This window comes from Microtus oregoni, unplaced genomic scaffold (genome assembly GCF_018167655.1).
Source record: "Microtus oregoni isolate MIOR12 unplaced genomic scaffold, Mior012 000070F_ref0000104, whole genome shotgun sequence".
Taxonomy (NCBI): Eukaryota; Metazoa; Chordata; class Mammalia; order Rodentia; family Cricetidae; genus Microtus; species Microtus oregoni.
In genome coordinates, this window is record NW_024543977.1 from 1,191,689 (window position 1) to 1,211,279 (window position 19,591).

Genomic DNA, 19,591 nt, shown 5'->3' on the forward strand with positions numbered 1-19,591 from the left:
AAGGCCACACCTACCAAACAAAGCCACATCTCTAATAGTGTCACTCCCTATAATGTTATGGGGTCCAGTTACATTCAAACTACCAAAGCTGGTGTTTATAACTACCTTCTTTACTACCCATTCTGTATTTTCTCCATTCTCAGCAGATCTTGGCTCTTTTTTCTGGAGGAGTGAGTGAGCCATACCTTCATTCCTGAAGGGTCTGTGCCCTTTATCATTCTGGCTGGATTAGGCTGTTGTAGGTTCCCACTCACTTTAATTATAGGACACAGGGGTATCAAGAGATGCCCTAAAGAATCTCCTGCACTGTAGACATAGTTTCCCTTTGGTAATCTGAATCAATCACATTTCCCAACACTCTTGTTCCTTTGTCAGAGTATTGGCATAAGGGCATCAGAAGCCCAAAGTGACCAGGAGGAAGTCTGAACTTCCAGTTCAATGAGCTCTCTCTCTTGTGTCTCCTTCCAGGAATGCTCCCCATTCTGGAACCCAAACTTCAAGGTCAGCATAACTTAAGGGCATGGGAACAGGAAGCAAAAATGTTCCTAGTGGATTACTAGGGGTGATAATGAATGTATAACCATTCCCTTTTCCACCCTTTGGTTGCTGGACCCATGGATCCCAGCTATGGGAGAAACCATAGCATTTATTGGACACTAATTCAAAGCATATACCACTTTGTGAAGAACTACAATGCAGTCCTTCAGGTTGTTGCCACATAATTGGTGTTGTAACTGTATCTTCAAAAGACCATTCTATTTTTCTATCAAGCCAGCTGCTTCAAGGTGGTGGGGAACATGGCAAGACCAGTGGATTCCATGACTGGGGCCGACTGTTACATTCTTTGGCTTTATTGTGACTAAAGAAGTCAGAAGCAACACTGTGTAGAATACCATGACCGTGAATCTGGCATTGTGTAAGTCCATGGATGGTGGTTTTGGCAGAAGTGTTACATAAGGGAAAGGCAAATGCACAACCAGAATAAGTATCTACTCCAGTAATGACAAAGAGGTGGTCCTTTCCATGGAGGAATTTGTCCGATATAGGTAGCCTGCCACCAGATGACTATCTGGCCACCTGAGGGAATGGTGCTATATCTGGGAATCAGTGTTTGTCTCTGCTGTTGACAGATCTGTAGCCAGACCAGCCTTGGTGAGTGCGGGTCCATATATTGTCAAGCTCATATATAACCCCCATCTCTGCCACCATGACCACTTTGTTCATGGACCCATTGAGCAATTACAGGGATGATTGGGAAAAGAGGCTGACTGGGTCACCCCATCTTCTTGATTATTGAACTCCTCTGTTGATGTCATCCTTTGATGAGCATTTACATCGGACATAGTACTTTCATACTTTCTCTCATTTGGAGAAACACCTTCCCCAGATGTTTTTCTCACAAATTTCTCAGTTATGCTCTTTCTAAGTCCCTGACCATGCAGCACAAACCTTTAATCAGTAAACAGTCACACTTCTGGTCATTTCTCCTTCCAAACAAAATGTATGACCATGTGTTGCCCAAAGTTCTGCTCACTGTGAAGATTTTTCTTTACCTGTGTTTTTCAGGATTTTCCCAGTGTAGCTGTAGCTGTGCCCCTCTTAATGGGGCCTGCACAGTGTGCAGAATCACCAATAAAGCAGGCCCTTGTCTTCTCTTCCTCAGTCAACTGATCATGGCATACACACCATGAGGCTACAGGTGCATGTTTGGAGCAGATGACATGGGAACAGAAACTATATGCATTTGAGCAACCTCTTCATGTAACTTGTTTGTGCCCTCAGGACTTGCTCACGCTTGAATATAAATTTATTAATATATAATAATAAAAATATATTTATTATATATAATATCCTATTCAGTAATGGATTGCTGCTGCTGTGCATGTCCTATTTCATGACTTGGTGGGTCAAATATTACCCAAACTCATGATGCTATGGTACCTCAGGTCACATGGTAACTTGATGACCCATTATTAAATGTTTATTTTCCACTAAGACTAATTCTTCAGGTTAGATAAACACTTGAGGATCTGAGGGCTCTTTGTTCTCAGCTTCAATAGGGTCCTTCCACATATCTCCATTCCAAGTTAAAAGATTCTATTCTTTACCAATCAATGCCCTTACTTTGCTGACAACCCCTAAGGCTGGAACATAAATTTTTGCAGTAATTCAGCCAACCTTATAATGATGACTTAGGTTTGATTCTCCACAGTGGGGCTTTGTAGATGCTGGAGAAAAGATTCTCTTCCAGGGTTCACCTAAAGTTAATGGTTTTAAAAAAAAGGTAAAGTCTTTAAAGAGACAGAGTACAGATAGTTATAGATTAAAAGAAATAAATAAAAATAAGCCACGTAAAAATGAAAATTCACAGAGAGTCTGGATTATGTACATTGTGTTTTCTTTAAAATTTTTGACTGTGAAGGAGCTAAGTACAGAGAGACATTTCATTACATGGGCTGCCAAGCTAAACCAGAATGGATATGAGGGTATTACAATTTCAAAATTTGGGTCTAAGAATATGATGCTTTGGAGAGGGTCTTCTTTTGTTTTCACAGAGGACTAGACCCTGTGGATTTCTTCTATTCCAATTTGATATGATAGACCACACCCTCCTGAAGGGTTGTTGTGAACATCTTCAGAAAATTGCTTCGCTCAACTGCCAACTGAGATGAAACTAGCACACAGGTTATACCATGAAAGACCTAATTAACGACGCCCCCATTCAGCAGGAAGCAGTTTGGAGAGAAAAAACTGCGCCCATGTTCCCAAAATATTGTTTATAAATGTTCTTTTACATTTAAAGGGGGATATGATATAGATATGAATAATTTGCATTAGTATAGATTTTGCTTTATTGATAGAGATTTAAGGTCAATTTTGTTATATGTATATATAATTCTGCTCTTGATTAAGGCATTGTGATAGTGTAGTTTATTTAAAATATACTGTATAATAAAAAATAGAGGTTGCTAATGGATAATCATCGATGATAGTAAAGTTTGTAGTCATGTTACTTAGATTTTCTAGATATATATAGATACATTTCAGATAGGCATTCTTCATATCTTTCAAAGACTGCAGAATATGGCATTTTAAATGTTTTAATAACTTAGGACTTTTCATGACAATGAGACACTCTGCTCCTGGCAGCACCAATCTACTTCAAGAAGAAGATGGGCATCAAAGAGGATCCTTATAGAGTTTGATAGCCATTTGGGCAAGAAACTGTTCTTGCCTAGACTGTTGCATAAACTGGACAAAGAGAACCCACAGAGAGAGGACTGCTAAACTTGCCTAAACGTGAGATGGTCTTTCGGGGTTCCTGACTCATGAAAGAGTCTGCGAGACATTCTGCAGGATACAGCAGAAAATGACTAAACTGTCTTTGGAATTTCCTGCTTGATGAAAATGTCTGCTGGATACTTTGGGCCTAAAGACTAAAGATGGATGCCCCAATGGTATAAAAGAACTTTGGGTGACTGTCCAGGCAGCGAGATGTCTCTGTCATTTCTAGAGTTTTCTTATTTCTTGTTAGGTAGTATTATATCCTTCTGGAGTCTTTGATGGAGTTGAAGAATGAGTAGATAGTTAGAGTTTTCCTTAGTTATGATAAAAGATAAAATAGATATAAATATTGTAACTGTAATTCTTACTTGATAACTTTTTGTTATATGTAATTTTACTATGTTAAAGTTAAAGCCTTTCTTTTTTGTTTAAACAGAAAAAGGGGAAGTGATGTGGGAGTGTCATATATCAATCTGTTGATTTCATTGGTTAAGCAATAAAGAAACTGCTAGGCCCATTTGATAGGCCCACCCTTAGGTGGGTGGAGTAAACAGAACAGAAGGCTGGGAGAAAGAATCTGAGTCAGGGAGTCGCCATGATTCTTCCATTCCAGGCAGATGCAGGTTAAGATCATTCCTGGTAAGCCAGCTCGTGGGCTACATAGATTATAAGAAATGGGCTAGTCTAGGTGCGAGAGTTAGCGGAGAAAAGGCTAGATATAATGGGCCAAGCAGTATTTAAAAGAATACAGTTTCCGTGTATTATTTTGGGTAAAGCTAGCCGTGGGGGCGGCCGGGTGACAGGGATGCAGCCCGCCGCTCCTATTACAACATAGTATTTCATGTAAGCTATTCTGGATCCCCATCTAAGGTTGGGGAAATGGGGAGCAAACATTCTAATTTAACTAGTGAAGCATTTGAAAGACAAGGTGATTGGGTGTGGGTAAGGGAGGGAAGAGAAGAGAATAATTCAAATGGTCAGTTGTGTGTGTGTGTGTGTGTGTGTGTGTTTGTGTTTGTGTGTGTGTGTGTTGGTTGACAATCCTTGAGTAGACACTGGGGTCAGGGGAAGGATTTTACTCTGCTTTTCCCTCCATAATTTCATCTGTGTTCTTGAAAAATAAAGTAAAAAAGTAAAAGAGTCAATTGAGATGTTGATACTTCTTTAGAAATCACTGAGTAAGCAGCTATAGCACCCAATGGAGCCCCGGGTTCAGAGGTTAAGCCTGGAAATGGAAGCAGACTGTTGTCCTTTCCCTGCTCAGCTAGATATGGCTGAAGGAAGGCAGGCACTGAAGCCTCTAGCCACAGAGGACTGGACTCTGCTTTTCTCTGGGGCTGGACCCTAGTTTAGATGTGTGTGCTGGCTCATTTAATGTCAACATGGCACAAGGTAGAGTCATCATAGAGGACAGAGCCTCAATTGAGAAACTGCTTCCATAAGATTGAGGAAGGCTGTCTCCTAATATAAATTACCCAATTATTAGAGTTTCTGCAATGAATACTAGAACTCAGTTGTTACATCTCATACAGTGTTCCTGAATCACTTCTCAACTATTCTGAACTGTATGGTTTAATTTGTGGAAAGCGAGTAAAATTTAAATATTAGCATAAGATAGAATTTTGATGCCCAGTCCTCCAGGACCTATTACTTTGATATAAGTATTAATTTGTGCATGAAGCATGCTGAGGCTCTGAGTGACAACTCGGGAAGTTTATATTAGATAATCTGTCTGGCTACCACACAGCAGGCCCAATAGAAAAGCTCAAGGGCAGAGCACTATGGGAGTTTGTTTCTTACACAACCTTGGTTCCTGATCAGCAGGTGGTACCATCTAAAGGTAGCTAATCATCCCAGCACTGGTTTCTTTTACCCCACAACTTTGCCACTTTGAGACAAATTTTCCATGAATGATACAAATGGATAAAGGATGTAAAGTATTGCACAAATTTACAGGTCAACTGTGGCAATGACTCACACTTACAACCAAAATGAGCCACACGCCAGGGCGCTGAGACAGTGTGCTCATGCAGAAGAGAATAGGGTTTTGCTCTTCACTAACTCACCTTTTCTGCATCTGTTTTCTCTCTGTTTTTACATTCTCTCTGTTCCTTTATGAAACTGTCTTTCTTTCTTAAACGTCTGAATGTAAAGCTTGACAGTGGAGCTCAATGTGGGAACTTTAAGAAAGAATATGAAAGTTTGCATTCCGTCATGTTCTATGAATTTTAAATCATACATGTATTTTTAAAAGGTGTGGCTTAAATGTTGATAAATATTAGTAGATCTCAGTTGTTGTGTAAAAAAATTAAAAATAAAATATGCCAGATTTAAACATAATCTAAATTATATACTTCCAAAGAAGACTATGAAAATGATAGTTAAAGCATTTGTGCCTTTACTCTCTGAGCCTGGACTTTGTTCTTGGTTGGAATGACATGAAGCACAGCATTCTTTCCAGATACAAACATGTCTGCTGGTGAGTTTCAGAGTGATGTGCTACCGACTTAGTCTTCGCGGCCACCTAGTTTCCTTTCCGCAGTCTAAACAATGCTCTTGGGTGTTCTTGAAGAGTGCTCTCAGGTGGCAATGTTGGTGATGCTGAAGCCAGCATCAGCAACAAGGGAATCACCAAGAAGCATTGGGAGTAGAGAAAGCTGTGGAGGAAGACCAGAGGGGAAATGAGACCAGCTGTTTAGAGTGCCAGACATTGGTGTAGGCACTTGGTTTGTACTGACCCTTTTATTAAATTTTGGATTGTATTACTGTGAGCTCTTGAACTATTTTGATCAGGAGTCAGGTAGGAAGGCACCATTTGGTTCTCACCTTATGACTTTAGGACTGCAGTACTCTGGGCAGAAGGCCACACATCTCCAAGTTATACTATGGCGTGCTATGTGGTTAATTTGGGAATTAACTTGGAAAACTCATAGGATTAGTGATTTTTTAAAAAAAAAAATTAAGAGGATGTGAACCTTGCTTTACTCTATTTTATAATGAATGCAATGGGATAAATAAAAAGTAACGCTATAACAGTTCTATTCTCTAGGAACATTCGCCTGGCCTATGATCAGCTGATCCATAACTTCACATTCCAAGGAGACACCTCCTTGTAATTTTCTTACACTGTTAGTTGAAGCTTTGAACTTTCATTTCCAGTTCCCATTTTCTCTACCCTTCTACTAACAAATTATGGATTTATTTGTTTGTCTATCTATCCTCCTGGATCCTCTATTAAGTTTAGAAATTTTAAAAATGACAATGAAAGTTGAGAAATAGAAAATCAGAACTTGGGTAGATATAGGAATATTATTCATTAATTAACTTTGTCTCTCTTCAAAACTATACCAAAAGCACTGTGTCCTAGGCACCTTTGTAGGATTTGGAGATCCAAAGAAGAGGAAGGAGTAATCAGGTCCATTAGGGAAGACAACACCAAAATGCAGACAACACAAAAGGAATTGCTCGCAAGATTGTATCTAGCTTTCTCTCTGAAAAAATTCATGTGAAGCTTGTTCCAACAAGAAAGGACATGGCATGCTCCAGAAACCAAGTGGTACTATATATGCCTAATATGTGAGCTCTGCTGGAGAATGCCACTTAACCCTGGGTGTCTTAACCCTGGGTGCCATTCCTTTCCTGGATCCTGCCCTTGCTGGGGAGATGTAATGCTAGTAAAAGAACTGTGGGCCCAAAGGGCCTACCTACTTGAGTCCATGCTTCCGTGCTCCATGAGTCCTATATCGCCCTGTTCAGGATACTCTCAAGCTATGACTAATGTCTTTGGTGACCTCCACCACTGAGAGTTCTTTGAGAGTGGGAAAGCATAGCATCCTTACGCCTAAAGTGAGACTAGGGGCTGTTTACGGGAGACTGTGAATGCACTCTGACATCAGGGAGGGGTGTCTGTAGTATGCAAATAATACTATTGTCAGAGATGGGAGGCAGGTATAAGGGAAACCGGAACTGACTGGGTCCAGAACCTCCCATTTATATAACCCTCTGAGGAATCGAACATCCTAATTTAAGAAATTTTATTTGTTCATTTAGAAAACATACACTTATTTAACGGCTGATAAGCTAAACGTGTAAGATTTTAGCTTACTATATAAAATATATAGCTTCAACTTCTATTCCTGCCAAGGATCCCTAATTGCAAAGGTTAGGACTTCATGGAGAAGATGGGTTTCATGCTGTGTGTTGCACCAATCATGAAGATCTCGATATATTGTGTCATAAGCAATAAAAATAAATAACCATTTGTAGTGTATGAACATGTTTGTGTGTGTGTGTGTGTGTGTGTGTGTGTGTGTGTGGTATTATGCTTCCAATGTGTATGGGAGAATATGTGTGCATGTATGTGCATGCATGTGCATGTGTGTGCATGTGTAGAGGCCAGAGACCAACACTGGGAGTCTTTTGCTATTACTTTCCATCTTAATCATGGAGGCAAGGTCTGCCTCCTCTTTTAAAGATTTATTTATTTTTTGTTTTATGTGTATGAGTGTTTCATCTGCTTGTATGTACGTGCAGCACAGGTGTGCCTGGTGCCCTCAGTGAGTAGAAGAGGGTTTGGATCCCTGAGAACTGGAGTTAATAATTGTTTTTAGGCACTATGTAGGTGCTAGGAACTGAACCTGGGTCCTATGTAAGAGCAAATGTTGCTCTTAACCTCTGACCCATCTCTCAGACCCAAAGGTCCCTCAATCAAACCAATAGATAGCTAGTCTGCTGCCAGCTTGTTTCAGGGGTCCCCCATCTCTGCCTTCTGAGCCCTAGAATTGTGAACCAGTTACTGTACCCGATAGACATTTGCCTGCATTTTGTGGGGTTCTGAATTCCTGTCCTCACAATTGTTTGACATGCACGTTTTCCACCAAGTCATATTTCCATCCTTTAACTGCCATTTTAATAGGATACACATGATTAGGTTGCTATTTATAAAAGACAATTCCAGATAATGAGTTGATTAGAAACTGTTATCTTCACCCAGCATCTGAAGAGTCAGGAACAGACTTACGGTTATGGAAATAGCAGAGAAAGGGAGAAAGAACCTGAACTTGGGGTATATTTAAGAAATAGGTTGGGCAAGTGTTTCCTTAGGAGATTCATAGGTAAATGTGTTAGACTTTTTATCATTATGCCAAACTCCTGAGCGACACAGTTTACACAGAAGACAGAGTTAATTCAGCTCATGATTTAAGAAGTTCCAGTTCATGGTTGACTGGATCAATTGCTTATAGACCTGTAGTAGGCAGAACCTGGTAAATATGGGGAAACTACATGGAAAATGAAAGCTCACTTCATGGCAAGTGGGGGAGGGAAGGAGAGGGAAAAGGGCAGGAGGGGAAGAGAAGGGAAGGGAAGGGAAGGGAAGGGAAGGGAAGGGAAGGGAAGGGAAGGGAAGAGGCCTCAGTCTTACCTATCCTCAACCAGGCCCCACCTTCTGATAACTCATTCACCTACAAAGCCATGCATGGATTAACCTGTTGATAAAATTAGCATCCCTTCAAGAGCACCTCTCAATAAATGTAAAGACCAAGTCTTCAACACATATGCCCTTAGAGGATACCTGCATAGTCAACCCATAACAGTACATTAATATGTGGAATGATAGCTTTGAAAATGAAGAGTTAGAAAATCAGGGCTCATCAGAGGACTTGAGAAGGACATGTTGTATCGATGATGCTTTTGATGCAGGCTGAAAGGTAAAGAGTGGCTTTGGAGAGAGTGGAGTATTCAGTTTACGGTACCCTAAGCTGAAGGTGTCACTTAGACATCCAGGCATAGGTACACAGTGGAAAATGGAAAAAGAAGCCAGAGCTGTACCCCAACCTTCACACACACCCCGATTCCCCAAAGTACACATGCACTGAAGCATGTGAATGCTGGTTACCATTGCACACAAAATGGATGGCTCTCCTGGTTTTCTTTCTGCTGCTGTGATAGACACCATGACCAAAAGCAGCTTTGGAGGAAAGGGTTTGTTTGGCTCACAATTCCAGGCTACAATCCATCGTGAGGGAAGGCAAGTCAGGAATGGGAGTAGAAGCCGTGGAAGAGGGTTGCATACTGGCTTTGCTCCTGGCTTGCTATTTTATTCAGACTTGACCCATTTGTCTAGGGATAGCACCGCACTCGGTGGGCTTGGCGCTCCTGTATAAATTATGATCTACAGAAATGCCAACAGGCCAATCTAATCCAGGCATTTCTTCAATTGAGGTTTCCTCTGCCCATATGGATTCTAGCTTGTAACTAGTTGAGAATAAAAACTAACCAGAACAATGATTAACAGTAATTACCCCTTGAACTAAATGGACTAAATAATTACGTTAATTCAAGAATTGAAGCAATTTATCCCAGACTCTCCATTCAAGATTTTTAAGGTCTCACATCAAACAAGGCTTCAGGGTGATTAGATTCATCATCTGAAGGCATCACATTAAATATGGGATAAATCAGCATGTTCATCCTTTGATGTAGCTCTTTTGTACAGCCAGGCATTTCCAGCACAGACTCTTCTCTGCTGGTCAGTGCCTTCATTCTGGGTTTTATATATTCTTAATTTAAGCCATTTCAGGTTGAAGCTTTGTTAACTTCTATAACCAAAAAACATAATTATCCCACAGGCTTGTCAGATAATGTTATGAAAGCAACATTGAATCAAAATGACTTTCACTGAGTCATATAAAGAGCTCCAATGGTTTCCTTCATCTAAATGATTTAATAAATTATAGGGCAGGTCATGTTCAGAAAAGAATCAAATACTAAGCGTAGAGATTATGTTGGATCCCTGTTCCAGTTCTCTTGAGACTGTTGGTGATGCTGAACAGTCTTCCTCAAAGATTAATTCAAATCATATCTCTCTAGTCTGTGTTCCTGACAGCCCAAGGCTGAGTCTCATGCCTTGAATGCTCCCCCAAAGGACACGCTAACAATGCAGCTTCTAATTTTATTCCTTCTTGAGGAACTTGCCAATGCTAAGTAACTGAACTTTGGGAAATAATTGGGAATGCATTTATTTGAATTTTTACCAGTTGTAATGTTCCTATGCCCGATTCATTGCTGTTTTGTTCACTTATCCATTCCATGTTTTCATAAAATTCCCTCATGTTTACTTCTTTTTTGAGATGATAAACATATATCTGTAAGAGCTATAATTGGCTATACATATTACCTGATACTGCTTATCAATAAATTATTCATAATAATGTGATACAATTTAAAAATATATTTTATAAATAAAATTACTAGAAAGATGCAGTAGAATGAGTATATTGAATGGATGACTTCATACTCTTTGTATTTTTTATAGATAACATTTATTTTTGAAGACTCTTCAATTAGCATATTATTCCTGTATTTGGAAAATGGTTACCTATATTATTTTAGACACACAAAAAGGAAATGAGTGTTTGAGGACATGAGTGACAAGACCCCAACATGTCACATGAAGACCATATATATGAGTGCTCATATACTTATCACAAGTAAAAGAAGGCAAGGAAAATGTAAAAATGGAGCTCACAGTCCAGCTTTGTCAACTTTGCTGATGAAGTATGTCTGCTCGGGGAACATGGACTAGGAAGCAAGAGGGGAGCAAAGCAGACATCACATTGGCTTCCTCTGGTCTTAAAGCTGGAAGCACAGACAAGCAAATTCTCAGTTTAAATAATTAAATCTTGGCTATTTGGGCCTGATTGTTGCAGAGGTTCTGAATTCTGGATCTGCCCTTGGTACAATTATAGGTCTTTGTGAAGATTTGGTTTTAGGTGGGCTGGCTTCTTGGAATGTATATAGGAGATAAAGAGATTAGTTTTTTGTGAAGTTCACTACAGGTCATGGGTTAAAGTGTTTTTGCTCTCTCCCACCCACCCCTGTGAACTCCCCTTCTTCCCTATAAATCCCTTTCTCACTGTCAATGGTCTTGTGCCCTATAAAGATTTGTCACTTGTATTGTTTAATAAAATGCTGATTGGCCAATAGCTAGACAGGAAGTATAGGTGGGGAGACTAGAGTAGGAAGATTCTGGGAAGAGGAAAGGCTTAGTCTGCAGTCGTCACCCAGATCAAAAGGAAGCAAGATGAGAATGTCCCACTAATAAAAGGTACCAAGTCACATGGCTAAAACAGAAAATAATTATGGGTTAATTTAAGATGTAAGAATTAGTTATTAAGAAGCCTGAGCTAATAGGGCAACCAGTTTATAATTAATGTAGACCTATGTGTGTTTCTTTGGGACTGAATTGCTGTGGGAGCAGACAGGACTGAACCTTGCATCAACCTTTCTATGCTCTTCTTCTTATAGACCTGTGGTTCTCACAGGTTTCCTCCCAATCGATAAGGTAGCTTTACATTTGTTTATCTTCTTTACTGTGCAAAATATTTTCAGTTTAACATTATCTCCATTGTCAATTTTTTTTAAATGATTGTTGTTTAAAAATCATGATCAAAGGCGGGAGAGATGGCTCAGTGGCTAAATGTGCTCACTGCTCTTCTAGAGAACCCAGTTCAGTGCTTAGTGTACAATATGAGCCAAATTTCACCATATACATAGATGTCTAGTTTTCGTAGGACCACTCTTGGAAGAGATGATCCTTTCTCCACTCAGCACCTTCATCAAAATCATGCATAGCTGTTTTAATTGCTGAAGCTTTTCAGTTTAATTATAATCAGTAAAACTTCAATTTTTTTCTGTCTCTGCATTTTTGTGGCTATTTGTGTTGGTGGTTCCACATGAATTTTAGGATTTCTATTTCTATCTTTGTGAAGGTGACATGGGAATTGTGATAGGGATATCAGTGAATGTATTCACAGTTCTGGATTCTATTGGCTTTTGAACATTACTGGGTTTTCTAACCCATTTCTTTCCATTTAATCATTTGTATCCAGTATCTGAGACATTGGCTTTCCTTTTTTTTTTTTTTTTTTTTTTTTTTTTTTTTTTTTGGTTTTTCAAGTCAGGGTTTCTCTATGGTTTTGGAGCCTGTCCTGGAACTTGCTCTTGTAGACCAGACTGGTCTCGAACTCACAGAGATCCGCCTGCCTCTGCCTCCCGAGTGCTGGGATTAAAGGCGTGCGCCACCACCGCCCGGCCAGGCTTTCCTTTTTGAGGTTGTCATTGTCTAGCTTTGTGATAGAATGACCCTAGACTCATAAAAATGTCTTTTGCAATAATCTCTTTAGTTATTATTTGGAGACGAGTAAGAAGGATTGCTATTAATACTTTAAGTATTTGGTAGAATTCAGTCATGAAGCTATCTGATACTAGATTTATCTTTGTTTGGAAGTATTTGTTACTATTATTATCATTGTTGTTGTTTAGATCTCTTCATGATTCTAGGTCCACTCTGGCTTTCTGCTTCTGCTTTAATGAGTCCTGGGTGGCTGTGTATTTCTATGAATTTTGTTGTTTTCTTTGGCTCTCTCTCATTAGTAATTGTTGTCCTATAATTACTAATGAGGTCTTCTATATTTTTGTAGCATCTGTTGCAATGTCTCCTTTTTATTTCTGATTTTATTTTATTTGTATGTTTGTTCTAATTCTTTCTTTTCTAATTGTTGTGTTTCAGTTAACTTTGAATTTGAATAATAATAGTTTACACATGGGGTTTAGCAATATGCATAACATTTCTATTGGAGCTTTCTATCTATCTGTTTATATATTCTTTTTTCATATATTGCATCCCAAGAGCAGTTTTCCCTCCCTCCACTCCTCCCAGTCCCTTCTTCCTGCTTTTTCTCTTCCCCAAATCCACTCCTCCTCCATTTCCCTTCAATAAGGAAAAGGCTTCCCAGAAATGTCAACTGAACAAGCTACAATAACATTAGGCACAGACCCTCATATCAGGGCTGCACAAGGCTAACCATTTAGGAGGAAAGGGGTCCTAAGAGCAGGCAAAAGAACCAAAGACAACCTTGTTCCCACTGTTAGGAGACTCACAAGAATACCAAGCTATTCAACTACAACATAGATGTGGAAGATTAAGTCTAGACAAACGTTTGTTTGAAAAAAAGAACAATTCTTACTTCTATTGATCTTTTTCTTGATCGTTTCTTATGATTTTTCCAGAAACTGTTTGACTCATTTCAGTTATGAGTGTCATTACTTTATTTCTTTTAATTTGGATTTAATTAGTGTTTCTCTTGATAGCTTTTTTTTAGGTGTAATATGGGTTTGAGGGTTTTTTTTCCCTTAGTGGGATTTCTGTTAGTATAAATTTGTCTCTTAAGCTCTTAAAATTACTTGTTCTTCTTCTTCTATTTGAGTTGTTATGCTTTCATTTTTGCACATATAAAGATAGTTTCTAATTTTATTATTTCTTTGACTCGTTTGCTATTTGGAGCATGCAGTATACAAATCTGTAAATTTTCCTTTTATGATCAATTTCTAGTGTAATGGCATTGTGGTTGAATCAGGAACTTGCTAAGATTTAAATCGTCTTAGATTTGTTAAGCATACTCTTTCTTAAAACATGATGAAAGCTGAAGGTGGTTCTCCAGAAGAATGGGTATCCGTGGTATTGAATGGAAGGTCCTCAGAATCTCTGTTAGCTTCATTTTGTTAAGTATCCATTAAGTCCAAAGTTTCCTTCTCAACTTTCTATCTGAATAAGCTTCCTGTTGTTGAAAGTGGGATAATGAAGTCCCCACTATTATGATTTTGCCGCTTCTTCTTTCTTTTTATTGATTTTTTATTGAGCTCCCCTCCCTGCCTCTCTCCTTCCCCCTTCAACCATTCCCCAAAGTCCCCATGCTCCCAATTTATTCACTTCTCCTTTAAAATTCATTAATGTGTGCTTCATATGTTAAAGATCTGCATAGGGAAACAGTGCCTATTCCAAACTGAAATTCTATCAGTAAAGAAGAGAAAAGGGAAATTGAAGTCAGGCAGACAACTAACAATAATTATACCAAAAAGATTTTTGTGGAATGCAAAAATCAATCATACACAAAAATTGCCTTGAAAAGATTTTTTTCTTGCAAAAGAGATTACAGCAAATTTATATGAAACTGCATAGAAACTAGTGAGAATTGGTAGTGTTCATAGGTCTCTATAAAGTGCTTTTAATGGGTAAATAAATGAGCAAATAGAAATATAAGTCACATTTCTTTTTTTTCTTTACAAACAGTAAGAAAATTCTTTATTATAACTTTACAATGTATAAATAGCTTGGGTCCAATCTGTGCTTTCTAGCAGCTGGACACCACACCTCCCCCATCCCTTGCAAGCTCCTTGTCTTCCTTCACATTGCACTGTTCATCAGTTCCTCCAGCTCAGACACCAGTGGGAGAGGCTGGAGAAAAGGGGTCAGCAGCCCAGTCCAGCTCTCCAACTCCTTGTTTGCTGGTCTTCACTTGTCATCTGCTGGGGTTACAGCTGCTGTGGAGAACAGCTCCTCACGGGTCAGGTCAGCAAAGAAGGGATGCACTGAGCAGGGTTGAATACTAACATCCTCCTCATCAGGTCAAACAGCTGCACATGCTCTACGGAGTCCTGGAGCATGTAACTCTTCTGAGGTTTGCTGTTCTCCTTCACATTCCTACCGCCCATTAGAGCTGTTCTCATCTGAAACCAGGCCCCCTTTGTAGAAATAGTTCTGCTTCCTGGTACGGTGGATCATGTGTGATGGGATGGGCCCTAGGATCTTTATCATAACCAAGCGCTCTCTGTTTTCATGGGTCTGGAAGAATGTAAGGCTATGGTAGGTACTCGAAGAGAATGCAGCCAGACATCACAGGGCTGTGCCCAACCCAGTTCAAGGATCACCTCAGGAGGGAATAGTGATGGGTAGCCACAATGGCGGTGTGCTGTTTGCAGTCAAATGTGGTGCTGCCAATGTCTGCCGCACAGATGCTGGTGTTCTTCCCTGGCTTCTCCTCACAGCTCTTGTGCTCTTTGCAAGGGCTTCAAACATGTTCTCTGGCTTCAAGTCCATGTGTGTCAGCTGGTTCTCATGTAGAAATCAAAGCGCATGGCAGAGCTGGTAGGTCATGTTGCCAAACTTGTGGTAGGGGGTAAGGCTGGAAGTTGTTCTCCTTCAGGAACTCAAAAATGTTCTTACCAAGGAGCTCAAAGGTGATGCACATAGGACCACAGAAGTTGAACCAGTCAGACATCAGAATACACAGGAACTTATTCTCTTTGTCATTTTTTATTTTCTTAAGAACATTAATTTCTAGACGGGCAGCATCCCAGTACTTGCACACATAACGAATGATCTTCAGGGCAGTCTGTGACCTCTGGCATGGTCCAAGCACTTCACCACCTTGCTAAAGGTAACTTTGTCCAGGTTCCCCATGATCTCATATTACTCTTGGAGCCAATTGCGGATGCAGGACACCAGGTATCCATTCTTGTCATTTTCCACAGTCTGTCTACTACACTTACTGTTGGCTTCTCGAGGAGACAGTGCTACAAGACCTGGTATGGTGTTTGTGACAGTGGTGGGCCTGCTTTCAGGTACAGTATGGCCCCCTCTCTTGTGACCATCTCAGATGTTGGAAAATGTGAAGACCATAACAAACCTCTCCAAAGGATGGACTCTGCTCTTCACACCAATATGCATCGCTGTCCCAGTGTTCGTACTATCTCCGCTGATAGGGTAGGCAGTCATGGCTTCTGGACCATGATCTCCTTGGGGGAGGCTTCCTTTGGAATGGGTATGGTAGTAGATTTTATGCTCCCAACTGTAAGACCACCTCCTCTTCCAGCAGTAGCTCAGGTATGGGTCTGGCTCTGGGGAATGGTATACATTACAGTGATACGTCCAAGTTGCCCAGCAGTGGGCTCAGGCCCACACTTCAAATTTCGTTTTTTTTATTGATATTTATTGAGCTCTACATTTTTCTCTGCTCCCCTCCCTGCCTCTCCCTTCTTCCCTTCAACCTTTCCCCAAGGTCCCCATGCTCCCAATTTACTCAGGAGATCTTGTCTTTTTCTACTTCCCATGTAGGTTAGATCTATTTAATTCTCTCTTAGTATCCTCATTGTCTATGTTCTTTGGGATTGGGGTTTGTAGGTTGGCTTTCTTTGCTTTATGTTTAAAAACCACATATGAGTGAGTACATGTGATAATTGTCTTTCTGTTTCTGGGTTACCTCACTCAAAAAAATGTTTTTAGCTTCATCCATTTTCCTGCAAAATTCAAGATGTCGGGTGTTTTGTTTTGTTTTTCTGAGTACTATATTGTGTAAATGTACCACATTTGCCTTATCCATTCTTTGGTCAAGGGGCATTTAGGTTGTTTCCAGGTTCTGGCTATGACAAACAATGCTGCTATGAACATAGTTGAGCACATGTCCTTGTGGCATGATTGAGCATCCTTTGGGTATATACCCAAAAGTGGTATTACTGGGTCTTGATGAAGGTTGTTTTCTAATTTTCTGAGAAATCACCACACTGATATCCAAAGGGGTTGTACCAGCTTGCATTTGCACCAGCAATGTAGAAGTGTTCCCTTTTCCCCAAAACCTCTTCAGCGTAAGTTGTCATCAGTATTTTTGATCTTGGCCATTCTTACAGGTGTAAGATGGAATCTCAGAGTTGTTTTATTTGCATTTCTCTGATGATTAAGGATGTTGAACATTTCCTTAAGTGTCTTTCAGCCATTTTAGATTCCTCTGTTGAGAGTTCTCTGTTTAGGTCTGTACTCCATTTTTAAAAATTAGATTATGTGTTCTTTTGATGACCAATTTCTTGAGTTCTTTGTATATTTTGGAGATCAGATCTCTGTCTGATGTGGTGTTAATGAAGATCTTTTCCCATTCTGTAGGCTGTCATTTTGTCTTGTTGACCTCATCCTTAGCTGTATAGAAGCTTTTCAGTTTCAGGAGGTCCCTTTTATTAATTGTTCCTCTCAGTGTCTGTGTTGGTAGGGTTATATTTAGGAAGTGGTCTCCTGTGCCAATGAATTCGAATGTACTACCCACTTTCTCTTCTATAAGGTTCAGTGTGGCTAGCTTTATGTTGAAGTCTTTGATCTATTTGGACTTGAGTTTTGTGCATGGTGATAGATATGGGCCTATTTTCATTCTTCTACAAGTTGATATCCAGTTGTGCCAGCACCATTTGTTAAATATGCTTTCTTTTTTCCATTTGATATTTTTTTGCTTCTTTGTCAAAAATCAGGTGTTTGAAGGAGTGTGGATTAATATTTGGGTCTTCTATTCGGTTCTATTGGTCCTCCTGTCTGTTCTTATGCCAATACCAGGCTGTTTTCAGTACCATAGCTCTATAGTAGAGTTTGAAGTCAGGGATTGTGATGCCTCCAGAAGTTCTTTTATTGTACAGGATTGTTTTGGCTATCCTGGGTTTTTTGCTTTTCCATATGAAGCTAAGTACCGTTCTTTCAAGGTCTTTGAAAAATTTTGCTAGGATTTTGATGGGCATTGCACTGAATCTGTATATTGCATTTGGTGATATTGCCATTTTTACTATGTTAATTTCTTATTAGGGTTCTGGGAAGAAGTGAAGATTTCTGTAGCTGTAAGATTCGAAAATGATATCAACCATACTTGCCACAGGCCTTGAGGAAATGGAAAATTTATATAATATAGGTAAAAGGCATAATATTAGAAGGAAGGGAGGTTGGAGACAAGAACATTCCAGATAGAGGAGGGATGTAAATCAAAGAATAAAACTCAAAGCTGATTAAATAAACAACTCAGTTTCAATAGCTCACTGTGAGGACTGTTGTGACTCTGTCAGTTTAAACTTCAATTCTTTAGACATACGTTTTTTTAATCTTATTGTGCTTATCTTACCTGTCTCACAGTTTTGACCACCACCAAATAACCATTTCTACTTTTCCAAGTCTTAAATTTTATTCCATAGTACTCAAGACAATATTAGTTAGAACAGTGACATTTAACTCTCATAACTGCAGCTTTATCCATTTAACGTGGAGACAGGAGTGGAGGCAGGTCTGGCCAGAGAGCTCACAGAGCCGAGAAAAGGACTGAGAAACGTTCACCATGCTCAGTCAGAGACCCCAGGGAGTGCTGCGATCAGCAGACTCTTTCACATTCTGAAACCCCAACAGGACACAGGCTGATGCTGTGTTTCAAAAGAGAGTCTCCAAGGTCTCATTTCCTGTAGACAAAGAGTATTTTCCAGTCATCAAAGCTTAACCTTTACCGACCATGACAGCAATCGCCCTGTGCTCCTCACAGGTCTTCTCCAGAGAAGGGTGAAGGTGGCGATGGGAAACAGAAGCCATGTTTTCTGTTTTATAGGCATTTACAAATGTGAAAGTTTAATACCATGATCTTTCCTTTAGGTAGCATTTAATTTTTCTACTTAGATACTCAAATCGGTTTTTGCATCATAAGCAATCCTGCAGAAATTCAAATAGAATGACTTTTCTAACATAGTTAGAGAGACAATATTTTATCCCCTTTATGTATTATCTCATAATTCTGAGTGTTTGCCAATCTCCTTTGTTCTCTGGGGTGACGTAAAGGAAGGTGTCTCTTGACTTAAGTGGGGGTTAGGGTGACAGCCTTATAAATGCATTATAAGGTGAAAAATTATAAGTCTACAGTTTATTCGAGAAGCTGGAGAGATGGAGAGTGGCTAAGAACCTGTCTGTTCTTCCAGAGGCTCTGAGTTTGGTTCCCTGCACCAGTGTAGGGCAACACATATGGTGCATTCTTCCCCACTACATACAAATAAACATAATCTCTTAAATAAATAAAATCATTCGTGATATTTAAAGTATCAGAAACTATACCTCGACCTAGGCTACTTTAAATTTCCAGTTAGGCATTACAACATGGTACCACATTATACATTACTAAGGGAAAACTATCAAAATGTAGACATCAGAGTGGGTTTTTTTTACTGGATGAATATTACATCTGTGCTGTAATAAAACTGCAAAGTTTCAAGTTGAGTGATTTTAAATCAGAGACTATCTACATAGAGTTTGATAAGAGGAAAGACATTTTTTGAAATAGAGGGATATAAAATCCTAAAAGATTAGTGTCATGCGGTTTTAAATAAATATGAGTTATCATCTATGTCTGAAACTAGGCTGGGCATTAGAGACGTAAAACATATAAGTATTCTGACAGCCAGGAGGACCAAGCAGGACCTCACAATGACAGGCCAGGCAAGCAAATACAGTGATGCAGACAAGTTCTCACCCACACTAGAGAGTGAAGGGTGATGCTCGGGAGGAAAGGGCGAAGAGGGTCACAGATGAAAGGCACCAGGATACCCAGCTGCACTGTAAGTGTCTGTGAGGAGACAAGATTAGCAGAAATCTCTCACATGACCCAAGTGCCAAATCCATGGTTGCATT

The 19,591-nt window shown here is 39.6% G+C and overlaps 1 protein-coding gene and 1 pseudogene across 2 annotated transcripts in view; one reads left to right on the forward strand and one right to left on the reverse strand.

The window, feature by feature from the left end:
- Kiaa1217 (KIAA1217 ortholog) overlaps positions 1 to 19,591 on the forward strand; it is an 818,936-nt gene that overhangs the window by 76,455 nt on the left and 722,890 nt on the right. The window lies entirely within an intron of this gene.
- On the reverse strand, positions 14,692 to 18,505 carry LOC121440706 (annotated as a pseudogene).